General features: G+C 37.6%; 1 pseudogene; it reads right to left on the bottom strand.

Moving 5' to 3' along the window:
• Nucleotides 1-14,451, bottom strand: part of LOC142505052 (uncharacterized) — an 80,945-nt pseudogene that overhangs the window by 35,313 nt on the left and 31,181 nt on the right.

Below are 14,451 nucleotides of genomic sequence, written 5' to 3'. Positions count from 1 at the left end.
TTCATGCTCAATGGTGCTGCTGTCTCTTGGAAGAGTTCCAAGCAAGATAGTACAGCGGATTCCACCACTGAGGCAGAATCTATTGCTGCATCAGCTACAGCAAAGGAGGCTGTTTGGATAAGGAATTTCGTCCAAGAGTTGGGTGTCATTCCTAATGGAGTTGCTCCTGTCCCGGTGTTTTGTGACAACACGGGAGCCATTGCTCAAGCAAAGGAGCCGAGGTCTCATCAGAAGTCCAAACACGTATTGAGAAAGTACCACATCCTCAGAGAGATCGTGTAAAGAGGAGATGTCACGATTGACAAAGTCGGCTCCGCAGATAATGTTGCTGATCCACTAACTAAACCTTTACTTGGACCATTATTCGAGAAGCATCGCGAATCAATGGGTTTGAAGCATATGGGTAGTTGGCTCTAGTGCAAGTGGGAGATTGTTAGAGTAGGTGCCCGTCGAGCCAAGTGTTGGCCGAGTGTTCACAATGAAACTCTATGTATGAACAGTCCTTATTTTAATAATATTTGAAATTATTATTTTGGCACATCTTTATCTGTATACCCATGCTAGTTGCATAGATAAAGCCCTTGAATATACAAATAGTAGAAAGAATATGAGATGCTCATATGATGAGTATCATGAAACTCATATTTGGAATACTGTATATTCTAAACAGTTCCTCGTCGATTCAGCCGCCACTAAGAAGGATATAGGCCGCTCGAGTTCGAGACTAGTATCTGCGATGTGCGTTCCATGTTTCATTAGTAGGGGACATTGTGGGGACCCGGATGCTAATTCATTCCTTAATCGTCTTTAGGAATAATTCAAACAATTATAATAAACAGGGTCTAATTTTTTTTTTTTAAAAATACAAAGCGGAAACGTAATGTAATTCAATTCAAATTACATATTAAACATAAACATACAAATCTTGTATTATCTACAAGAATTCAACTAGGTTAAACTATATATCAGTGCTGAATCCTAAGTTGCTTCGAAGCCCGGATCTCCACGCTATCTAGTCCAGCCTCATTCTCTTCTTGACCCTGATCCTATCCCACCTGTTGCCATGCACACATACAAACAAGAAAACAGCCGGATAACTCCGGTGAGAATTATATTCTCAGTATAAATCATGTATACATGCAATCATAAAACAATATAAAAGCATATAACAGATATGTCTAACATGTATTCAAATCAGAATATAAATCCAAATCAAGAATAAATCCTATTCTAAACATGTACCATCATCAAGAACATAATTCATCATGTACCATATTCAGTAACATAATCAATGTAACTCAATATAAACTGTCAGTTAGACTCATGACTCCACATTTAAGACCAGACTCAATCCTAGTCTAAGGATCCCGGTTTCCAGATGTGGTATTCCTATATCGATTAACAGTAATAGAAAAGACTCAAGTTCTATCCACGTCGATATAACCAAAACACCCTGATGTAAAGATGTCGGTATTCCTATATCGACCAACAATAATAGAAAAGACTCCAGTTCTATCCAAGTCGATATAACCAAACATCTAGTGTCCTGACCTAACCGTCATGGACTGTGGTCCTATCGCCAATACACTATCTTGTGACATCGTGCAATGTGCCCGTGGCGATCCCACCACTATCAGGCACTTCTGTCACAAGATTACTCGTCTAATACCTGCTGCCTATAAATCAAGAGAACAAGTACATCAATCAAATCAATACAATAAGGTAAAGTATGTGATTTAGGGAAACTCGAGCCAAACTTCACTCGAGTTGTGCAATCCCAACTCAACATTAATTTATACCTTTATCTTCTCGCTCTGACGAAGACGAAGTCCTGAATTCAACTCTGTCCATTCTCAATCTTGTAATAACAATACCAAACATACACAATATCAATATGTAACTCAATTCAGAACCTGTTCTGATCAATACTCAAATCAACATACTATCTGATCAATGTCAATCGACATCGATACAACAATACAATCTCAGTCAATCGTAAATCTGATCAATATAAATTTACGGATGTTTCGACGGCATAACAATACAAATCTGATATCGAATCTCAATTAATAAATTCCAAAAATCATAACAATTACATAACCAGTCTGTTCTTTAATCTGACTTCGATTATACGATGTCCACTGTATCAGAAACACCATATATGATTCCTATTCAATTTTGACAACATCATAATTTCAAACCGTACCTAAACGTAGCAAAACTTACGTCCAGTTGTAGACTGCATTGATAGGAACACGGTACTATGTCCGGATTCAAAATATGACGGACGGATCGAAATATAAGGCGTAAGGATTTTCAGAAGCCTTCCTCGTTCCTTTTCTTTGTTTTCCGTCTGATAATTCTGAGGGATTTGTATATATATATATATATATATCCAATTGTATGTAATGATATGTGGCTGATTTTCCATATTTTGCAAGTGGCGCTCAGGCGGTCATAAAGTACTGCTCGGGCGCCGAACACTCTGTTCGGTTACTCGGCTTGTTAAACACTGGCGCTCGGGCGGTCAAAAACTACCGCTCGGGCGCCAGACTTTCTGTCCAAGCCCTCATATTCTCATCCCCTGGCGCTCGGCTTCTCCTCTCGCAACTTCATTTGCTCTTGAAATCTCAATTATGTTAATTAATCAGCATCTGATTACAGTAATTAAATCTCGGGCATTACATTTCTCCCCCCCTTAGATATGATTTCGTCCCCGAAATCACAGGCAATCAAATTAGATAAAGAAATAAATGTATAATAGAATCAGTCATAACTCCTTTCAGTGTAATAACTCTGAACATCGCTACCTCATATCAGACTCAGTCTTCCAGGTAGCCTCTTCGATGCCCTGATCACTGTACTGTACTTCCAACAGCGGAATATTCTTCATTCGGAAATATCTTTCTTTCACGAATCTCTGATTTTACTCTAGAATAATCATTCAAGAAGTATAATATCATAATACCACTCGAAATAGCTCTAACAGAATTAATCTTACAATACTGGCTATGACAACATCCGTATATACCCATCAACAGTGCATAACAAATCAACATTAACATCTCCTATCAACTCTGATAATTCCAATCAAGGTTATATTCAATCTTCCAGCTTCAAATATCAACAGTCATCATCCGACGTTGATATATTCAATCTATTTATTCTGAGCTGTCTTTATTTTCTTCTAAATTAGTTTCATTTTCTTTATCATATTTCTAATCCTATCCGATCCAATCTCAGGTATCTCGGAGATATTATTCTCATACAAAGAAAATCTACCGTTCTCACTGTACAATACCTGGACTGAAGCTATTTCAATACTCATCTGATAGCTATTGTTGTACAATCATTCACAAAGTGATAAAACATCGTATCAACTAGTGCTAAAATCCAGCACTACAGTTCCTGGATATCTTCTAGTATAAGGATAGTTCGCTCCGACTATCCATTTATCTATAGACGATAGATGAAAGATCATGTTATATATTCTGTCAAAAGTACAAGATCAATCAAAAATCACGGTATGATATAATCACTCTGGCATTCAATACAATCTGACCCCTTTTCTGACATACATCTAAGTCGTCTGATCATATTTATACGTCATCCTGTACAATATAACATCCGCAGATTTGAACAATCGTTCAATAATAATCACATCATATCACCGTCATAGCAAGATTTTCGATAGTTTCGTCACGAAATTCATAGAAATGTACCCCCATTTCTATTCAAGAATCGATAATCTGTATAACCAATCTCCTGGTTTCTATCTTTCTGTCTTCATCTGTCTGCGATTTAGACATTTCAATACAAATTCTGACATAAATGATTTCATTTGTTTACATCAAAACTGTCCGTTCGAAATATCACACATTTCCTGTTACCAGAATAATACTGAATCTATTACTGTGTGCATCTGACAATACCTGTCATTTCAAATTCGAAATATCTGGGACAAACAAATCAGCTAGTTATATAAACTAAAATATTACCTACCTGGTATTCTAATCGACACACTGTTCTGACTATCGAAATCAAGTTCTGAACAGTCTGATCAAACTTCTGAACTTCTGTAATTCTCAAAATCAACTCTGAGTCGGCTTGAACTGTATATAATCTCAACGGTTCGTAACAATCGGCATCCAATACGGATTCAGATTGATAGTAATATCGGATTAGATTCGCCATATCAATCACTTATACCAATCTAGTAAACAAATAGAACGCAATTTCTGACATTTCTGAAGTTCTGCCATTTTCAATGTCATTCTCAGCCACAGATCGCGATCTCAACTGTGCTACAATAAGTCAATATACTATCTTCAGATATCATAGACTCTGAGTACCCTCTGTTGCAATAAAGATTCATATCTGAACAATTCTGTATACAACCATCTCAGTTCTCAGAATATTCAATACAAATTTCAACTGTTTGATTCAATCAATCATACGCTGATATCCAATCAAAATATCATAGATAAAACGAGCATAAGGTCATCAGAACACTTCGGAACACAGGATTTATCAACCCATACACAGAACTGAAGTATTTCCCAGATAAACATATAATCAGATGTAACTCTAATTCTCAGGCAGTAAATCTTCTAACTGACATTTCAATTCTTTCAATTCAATCAATATCATTCTGTACAGAAGCCTAAAATGAAATTCATACCTGATATCCAATCAAGGCTGAAGTCGCTCTCTCTGATATAAGACAAACCCGGATTTCATCTGGAACGACTATAGCAACTCTCCTGCTACTGACAAATCATTTCCAGATAGGCTCAACTTCTGTAATCAACTGAATACATAAGGAATTACTCCATTCTTTTCGATAATCATCGAATCATACATAATACGGATATCAAGGAATTCAAAATCGAGAATCCTTACCATATATCATTCGTTCATCGGCCATTTCAGGTCCGAATCTTACCATCTCCTGGCAAGAATCTATAATAGTTCTGTACTTGTTAGCATATTAATATCAATAAGGTAGTCAGAATAAGATAACACAAGTACAATACAATCTAATTCAATCTCATTCTCTTTTTACTGCAGTACACAATATATCACAGAATTCACTGATATCAATTCCTCTCCCCAAAAGGTACAAAGATCAATACTACAGTAATACAGACCCAGCAGGTACAACATATATCAATACAACTTAGTCAAAGATAATCGTAGGGAATGCATTAGTATATATCAATACATATGCAACATAATCATAAAAGATTATTACCTGCCACTATATCATCACGTGTGTCCTGGGTCTGTTCCTCGATCACTACCACCAGATGATTCTGCTCCCTGAAATCTTCGGGAATCTTTATGTGGACAAACTCTAGCAAAGTGTCCCTGCTGTTTACAGATATTGCACCTACCAGTCACTCCCTGGCACTGCTCCATGGGATGTCTCCCTCCGCAAGTCCTGCAATAAACTCTAGTATAACTCGGGCTAGAACCACTGGAGCTAGACGAACCAATCGGTCCACTTCCTAACTTCTTAAACTGTTTCTTTCGAGCTTTCATCCAATCTTGCTTCCCACTCATACTGCCACTATCAAATCTGAGAGGGGATTATTGTGTCTGGGGTCGGATCACATCCCACCTTTCTCATTGTCGAATCAGACTCACCTCAGCTCTCCTTGCCCTACTCAAAGCATCAGAAAAATGGTAGGGTTGCTGCATATTTATCAATGCAATTATCTCTGAATTCAATCCTTTGATGAACTGATCAGCTACAGCTTTATCGTTCCCAGCTAAATGAGGAGCAAAACGCAGTAGAGTAGAGAATTTAGCAACATATTCTTCAATATTCAGTTGGCCTTGTTTCAAATTCTCAAACTCTGCTTTTTTGTCCTCCCGGTACGAAACTGAGAAAAATCTTCGATAGAATTCAGCTTTAAAGACTTCCCATGTGATCACAGTACCACGCCGTTCTAATACTCCTTTGATTGTAATCCACCAACTCCTGGCGGCCTCTCGTAACTAGTTGGGCACCAGTTTGATTCTTTGTTCATCTGGATAATCCAATAAATAAAACAGTATTTCTTTGTCATCTAACCAATTCTCACAAACTTCAGACGTCTCAACACCCCTCAGAATCGGCGGCTGAAAAGACTAAAATAGTTTCAACTGTGTTTCCATCGGAGTTTCTGATACATCTATCTGATCAGTCGAAGTATTACCCCTTTCCGGAATTCTTCGAGGAGGTATATCTGATCACCACAAGGGTTAGCAATCACAGGAAATAAATCCATCTCAGTCCCTTCCTGATCAGCTTACCTCTGATCAAGAATTGGTTCTGATTCATTTTCAAATCAGACATATTACCAAATCAATTCAGATATTCAGGTAATCATGTAATTAAAAGCAATAAATCATACTTAGCATGCTAGCATACACAGTGTAATTCAACATTATAATAAATCACATGCTAGCAATCAAAAGCAAGAAAGAAAACTCAATATACCCCGCTCACTAGCTTCTATCTCAGTCTCAAAAACCTACAGTTCTAGAACCTACAGTTCTGGAACCTAATGCTCTGATACCACCTGTTGTGGGGACCCGGACGCTAATTCATTCCATAATCGTCTTTAGGAATAATTCAAACAATTATAATAAACAGGGTCTAATTTTTTTTTTTAAAATACAAAGCGGAAACGTGATGTAATTCAATTCAAATTACATATTAAACATAAACATAAAAATCTTGTATTATTTACAAGAATTCAACTAGGTTCAACTATATATCAGTGCTGAATCCTAAGTTGCTTCGAAGCCCGGATCTCCACGCTATCTAGTCCAGCCTCGTTCTCTTTTTGACCCTGATCCTATCCCACCTGTTGCCATGCACACATACAAACAAGACAACAGCCGGATAACTCCGGTGAGAATTACATTCTCAGTATAAATCATGTATACATGCAATCATAAAACAATATAAAAGCATATAACAGATATGTCTAACATGTATTCAAATAAGAATATAAATCCATATCAAGAATAAATCCTATTCTAAACATGTACCATCATCAGGAACATAATTCATCATGTACCATATTCAGGAACATAATCAATGTAACTCAATATAAACTGTCAATTAGACTCATGACTCCACATTTAAGACCAGACTCAATCCTAGTCTAGGGATCCCGTTTCCAGATGTGGTATTCCTATATCGACCAACAGTAATAGAAAAGACTCCAGTTCTATCCACGTCGATATAACCAAAACACCCAGATGTAAAGATGTCAGTATTTCTATATCGACCAACAGTAATAGAATAGACTCCAGTTCTATCCAAGTCGATATAACCAAACATCTAGTGTCCTGACCTAACCGTCATGGACTGTGGTCCTATTGCCAATACACTATCTTGTGACATCGTGCAACGTGCCCGTGGCGATCCCACCACTATCAGGCACTTCTGTCACAAGATTACTCGTCAAATACCTGCTGTCTATAAATCAAGAGAACAAGTACATCAATCAAATCAATACAATAAGGTAAAGTATGTAATTTAGGGAAACTCGAGCCAAACCTCACTCGAGTTATGCAATCCCAACTCAACATTAATTTATACCTTTATCTTCTCGCTCTGACGAAGACGAAGTCCTGAATTCAACTCTATCCATTCTCAATCTGGTAATAACAATACCGAACAGACACAATATCAATATGTAACTCAATTCAGAACCTGTTCTGATCAATACTCAAATCAACATACTATCTGATCAATGTCAATCGACATACAGCACAACAATACAATCTCAGTCATTCGTAAATCTGATCAACATCAATATACGGATGTTTCGACAGCATAACAATACAAATATGATATCGAATCTCAATTAATCAATTCCAAAAATCATAACAATTACATAACCAGTCTGTTCTTTAATCTGACTTCGATTATACGATGTCCACTGTAATAGAAACACCATATATGATTCCTATTCAATTTTTACAACATCATAATTTCAAACCATACCTAAACGTAGCAAAACTTACGTCTAGTTGTAGCCTGCGTTGATAGGAACACGGTACTGTGTCCGGATTCAAAATCTGACGGACGGATCGAAATATAAGGCCTAAGGATTTTCAGAAGCCTTCCTCGTTCCTTTTCTTTGTTTTCCGTCTGATAATTCTGAGGGATTTGTATATATATATATCCAATTGCATTTAATGATACGTGGCTGATTTTCCATATTTTGCAAGTGGCGCTCGGGCGGTCATAAAGTACTGCTCGGGCTATGTTAAACACAGGGGATCGGGCAGTCAAAAACTACCGCTCGGGCGCCAGACTTTCTGTCCAAGCCCTCATATTCTCATCCCCTGGCGCTCGGCTTCTCCTCTCGCAACTTCCTTTGCTCTTGAAATCTCAATTATGTTAATTAATCAGCGTCTGATTACAGTAATTAAATCTCGGGCATTACAGACATTGTGAAGTCCGAGCATGCAGATAGGTTCTCCTGGTAGAGTGCACTGAACAACCCTCCATAAAGGACTTTCCAAGTGGTTCTCACTTATCGAGTGGAAAAGTCCTAATTTATGGTTGTACACCATTAGTCCTTATGACCCGGGACAACATTGAGACTCTATGTGCTAGAATTAAACTTTGACTTGTTTACTGACTCTCATGGGGTCATCAGGTGGCAAGGTTGGGTGTTCTGTCGAAACATATAGGAGTCGACGCATTGTAGTCGGGGATTCACCGCTTACCTTCGGGTATTGATATCCTATGTGTTCTCATGAGTATGTAGGTTGAAATATCTGATCAGAGTATGGTGGTAATTATGAAATGAGTTTCATAGATTACACCATCGATGCAACTACGACATGACACATAGTATCGATTCATTGACAACTCTCGATAAACCAATGGTTGTCGAATCGGTCGGGATATATAAGTTGAAGGGACCGTACTGTACGCTAACCATAATTGAATGTTTCTTGCAGGCACTATCATTTGATACCTAGGGAATCATGTAAGCGATGCTGATAGGCGTTTAACATGATTTGTTGGGTACTATCAGACTTGAGTTCTGGCGTTCTTGTTATCAAGGAGTTGATAAGTAAGAATGCATCAATTGGGGTATGCTCGTATAAGGACATGTTTAGTACGAATCACATGGAGATGTGAACCCACGGCTAGTTGTATCAATAAACCATTGAGGGCCACACAAGTACTAGCTTTCTAGATAGCGTTTAGAAGTAAAATAGTTCAAAGTGTTTAACGGCTTATAAATGAGTTTATAGGCGTAAAGAAAAATAGAAGTATGACTTCTATGAGAGAAATGTAACTTTTAATTTATGAATGTGTTCCTAAATTAAAAGTTGGCCAAGTAAAAAATGTATTTGAAAATTGTGATTTTCATAAACATTATTATGGACTAAATTAAATTAATTCAAGTGTTGAATTAATTAAACACTAGTGGGTCTAGTAGAGTCCAAATAATTAAATTAATTCAAGTGTTGGATTAATTAAACAATATTGGGCCTTGTAGACCCTATTAGAAATAATTATTAAACTACTGGGCTTGAGTAAAATCAAGTAAACTTTAAATGGGCTCAAATGTGTTTGAGAAATTTAAAATAAAAGTCCATGGACCTTGTAATTGTTACAAGCCTAAATAGATTTGCATGCATGGGAGGTGAAAAGTTGGGAGACAACTTTTGCAACATCCAAGGCATGGCATGCCTTTGGAATACACAACACCTTTCTCCACAACCAAGACTAGTCTTCCCTCCTCCCATTTTTGAATACCTTGGCCGAAATATTGGGGGCTCTCTCCTTCATATTTCTCTCAATTTTTGTTCTTCAATTGTTGAAGAAAGAAATCACTTCTCTTTGAAAAATCCTTTTGTTTTTCTAGTGCAAAATAAGAGGGGATCTTCTTAGCAAGTGGTGGGCCTAATTTTGAGCAAGGTGTGCTCAAGGAAAGCTTGTAGAAGTTCATCCTTTGAAGAGCCAAGTTGTTTACAACTTGGTTGGAGCCATCATCAACCTCAAGAGGTTGATAGGTATAATTTTTAACACCCTATGAATGTCATAGTTGTTTTAGTATATGCTACACACCTAGTACAAGGTGGCCGAAATTTTCATGTAAAAATCGAAAATATTTGAGCTTCCGTTGCGCTTTCGGTCACCTAAAATCGATCCCTTTCATTGACATCAATTCCATCTATTTTCAATATATCAATATATACAATATACATAATCAATGAGTTAAAGGAGCTAAAGTCATTTAAAACATCATTTATCATTTACATAGTTCATAAGATACATTCAAATGGAAAAGTCCACTTACAACTCAATACACAAGTGGTTGCTAAGCTCTTGAGGGATTCCTACAACACAATAATAATAATAATACCATAAATTATTATATTAACAACCTTACCTCAACATTCAAACCAAACAACTCTATATCTTCCCTTTAAATCACTATCCCATGGAATAAGATTTTTTACCTTGCCCCTAAACTCTTGAGGAGAAGAACTTCAAATCTCCAAGCAAAGATTAAGGTTTCAATCAAAGATTAATGTCTTGGAAGAATTTGGATTGAAAGAGAAATGAAGAACCCTAGCTTCCAAACCGTGAGAAGAGAAAAGAAGAGAAGGAAAAATGAGTAAAAATTGTGTCTCATTCAATTTTATGTCTTAAAATACTCAAAACACGCTTTTTAACTCTGCAGGCGCGCTCGGGCGGTCATTTATTACCTCCCTAGCGCCGACCTCTTGGCGAAAAACAAAAATCCAGAGCGGGGCGCGCTCGGACGATCAAATCTTACCGATCGGGTGTGCTCTGCGCACAGCTACATGAAAGATCGCTTCCGAAATGTCTTTTCCCTTCGTAATCTGAAAAGGTGGTAAACATGAAAGTTGTAGCCTTATGTCTTGGCTTACATCTTCAATTAGCCTCATGTCATTTGAAGGTCCGAGTAAAAATTTATGTGCATTCTCCCAACATGTGTCACTGCAGAAACGACGATACGCACGACACACTACGGGGTGCTTTTGGCTCGTCTTCCCTAATTATTTGAACAAAACTCAAAGCACAAAAGTTATAGCCTTGTATCTTATCCTTCTAATGGAAGTGGCCTCACATCAATTAGATTAATATACAAAACATTATGCTAAAAACCACAACTACTGCCACAGTTTCATACCGTTTCAGCACTTCCATTACCTATTTAACTCAAATTCAATCTTCTATTCTACCCATCCATTATCTATTTCATAATATAACATTCATTACTATTCATATCATAACGTAAAGCCATAAGACATCAACATAAAATACCGTAATTCATAATAAAAGAAATGAAGGATCGGCTATTACGATTCTCCTCCCTTATAAAAATTCCGTCCCCGAAATTTACCTCAAGATGTAAACAAGTCAGGATAATGTTGCTTCATCTCTTCCTCGGGTTCCCAAGTTGCTTCTTCGATGACATGATTACTCCATAACACCTTCACGATCCCAATTTCTTTGTTTCTAAGCACTTTAACCTTTCGATCCAGTATTTGTACCGACCGTTCATGATAACTCAAATTTAGCATTAAGTCTAGTGGTTCGTGACGAAGTACATGAGATGGATTAGATACATATTTATGAACCATTGAGACATGAAACACATTATGCACCCTATCCAAATCCAGAGGCAAAGCCACTCGATAAGCTCGCTCGCCAATTCTATCGAGAATCTCGAAAGGTCCAATAAAACAAGGACTCAACTTCCCCTTCTTTCCAAATCTCATAACTCCCTTGAGAGGAGCTATATTAACAAACACGTGATCACCTACCTCGAATACCAAAGGCGTTCTTCGAACATCTGCATAGCTTTTATGTCGAGACTGAGCAATTTTCATTCTTTCTCGAATCAATGCTACAACATCAACCATTTGTTGAACCAGCTCTGGTCCTAACAACTTTCTTTTACCTACTTCTCCCAAGACAAAGGTGAACGACACTTTCTCCCATACAAAGCTTCATAGGGTGCCATGCCAATCGAGGATTGATAGCTGTTATTATATGTGAATTCCACAAGAGGCAGCTTCAAATCCCAACTTCCATGAAAATCAATAATGCAGGCTCTTAACATGTCCTCAAGAATCCGAATAACTCGTTCCGATTGTCCATCACTCTGAGGATGATAAGTTATGCCGAAGGCCAACTTTGTACCCAAATCTCTATGCAAACTCTTCCAGAATTCAGATGTAAATCTTGGATCACGATCAGAAATAATTGACACTGGTATCCCATGACGTCTAACAATCTCTTGAACATAAGCCTCAGCATATTGATTCATCGAATAAGTTATCTTGACAGGAAGAAAATTTGATGAGTTGGTTAAACGATCAACAATGACCCAAATTTAATTATAACCTTTCTGCGTCCTTGGAAGTCCGACAACAAAGTCCATTGTGATGTGTTCCCATTTCCACTGAGGTATCGGCAATGACTGCAACAATCATGCAGGTCTTTGGTGCTCAATCTTAACCTGCTGACATGTTAGGCATTCAGAAATATACAACGCAATATCCTTCTTCTTACCTGGCCACCAGAAGAGTCGACGAAGATCTTGATACATCTTGGTATTACCTGGATGTATCGAATATGGTGCGGTATGCGTCTCAATCAAAACATCATGTCAAATATTATCGTCGATAGGAACACAAATTCGACCTCTGAAAGTCATAACCCATCACTGTTTAAACCAAACTCAGAATTTCGTTTCAGATCAGCCTTAGATTTCATTTACAGCAATTGCTTATCATTCTGTTGTTCATCTTTAATCCTGTCATTCAAAGTAGGTCGAATCACCAAAGCTGAAAGTCGAGCTATCGTACCTTTCTCGACCAAAGCGATCTCATTCCTTTGTAAGTCCAACAATAAAGGTTTTTGAATCATAGAACTCAATACAACTTCTAACTTCCGACTCAATGTGTCTGCAACTACATTCGCCTTCCCAGGGTGGTAACTAATAGTTCAATCATAATCCTTAACAAGTTCCAACCATCTGCTCTGACGCATGCTCAATTGGTTCTGAGTAAACAGATATATAAGGCTTTTATGATCTAAGAAAATCTCATACTTCACTCCGTAAAAACAATGTCGCCAGAACTTCAAAGCGAAAACCACAGCTGCCAACTCAAGATCGTGAGTCGGATAATTCTTTTCATAATCCTTAAGCTGACGGGAATCATAACCAATCACTTTACCACACTGCATCAATACAACACCAAGTCCTTTCTTAGAAGCATCAATATATACCACAAAGTCTTCAACTCCCTCAGGAAGGGACAACACTAGAGCTGGTGATAATTTATTCTTCAACTCCTGAAAACTTTGTTGACACTCATTTGTCCATACAAATTTAACTGTCTTTCTTGTCAATGTGGTTAATGGCAGGGCTATATTTGAGAAATCGGCTATAAAACGACGATAGTAACCTGCCAAACCAAGAAAACTTCGTACCTCAGAAACTGTCGTAGGAATAAGCCATTTCTTCACTGATTCTATCTTTTTTGGATCCACGGTAATTCCATCTTTAGAAACAATATGGCCTAGGAAAGTCACTTGGTCCAACCAGAACTCGCACTTCTTTAACTTGGCATATAACTGGTTATCCCTCAATTGCTGCAACACCGTTCTCAAATGTTCTCGATGAAGTTCTCGAGTCTTCGAATAAATTAGAATATCATCAATAAATACAATGACGAAACTGTCCAAATAATGCTTGAAGACTCGATTCATAATATCCATAAAAACTGATGGCGCATTCGTTAACCCGAAAGACATTACTAGAAATTTATAATGACCATACCTAGTTCGAAAAGCAGTCTTAGGTATGTCATCTTCTTTCACTTTCAATTGGTGATATCCTGATCGCAGATCAATCTTGGAAAATGCCGTTGCCCCTTGCAATTGATCAAAAAGATCATCAATTCATGGCAAATGGTACCTGTTCTTAATTGTAACTTTGTTGATCTCTCGGTAGTCAATACACAAAACGTAGTGACCCATCTTTCTTTTTCACAAACAACACGGGTGCCCTCCATGGTGAAGAACTCGGTCTAATAAAGCCCTTGTCTAACAGCTCTTGCAATTAGTTCTTTAATTCTTTCATTTCAGTCGGTGCCATTCGATAAGGGGCTTTAGAAATAGGAGCAGTACCAGGTACAACATCAATGACAAACTCAACTTCTTTATTGGGTGGCAACCCCGACACATCATCAGCAAAGACATCCGCATACTCTTGAACAATTTCAATATCATTCACATCCACATTATATTCCTTACACACATCAATTATTGTCGCCAGAAATCCTTGACACTCCTTAACCAACATCTTATTCACCTTCAAGCAAGAAATAAAAGAAGTGTCAAGCGAAGTACCTGAACGCTTGAAGACCTTGCTGTCACCT

This window comes from Primulina tabacum, chromosome 10 (genome assembly GCF_025594145.1).
Source record: "Primulina tabacum isolate GXHZ01 chromosome 10, ASM2559414v2, whole genome shotgun sequence".
In the NCBI taxonomy this organism is placed as follows: Eukaryota; Viridiplantae; Streptophyta; class Magnoliopsida; order Lamiales; family Gesneriaceae; genus Primulina; species Primulina tabacum.
The sequence above is the reverse complement of the archived record's forward strand: the minus strand, read 5'-3'. Positions and strand labels throughout refer to the sequence as shown.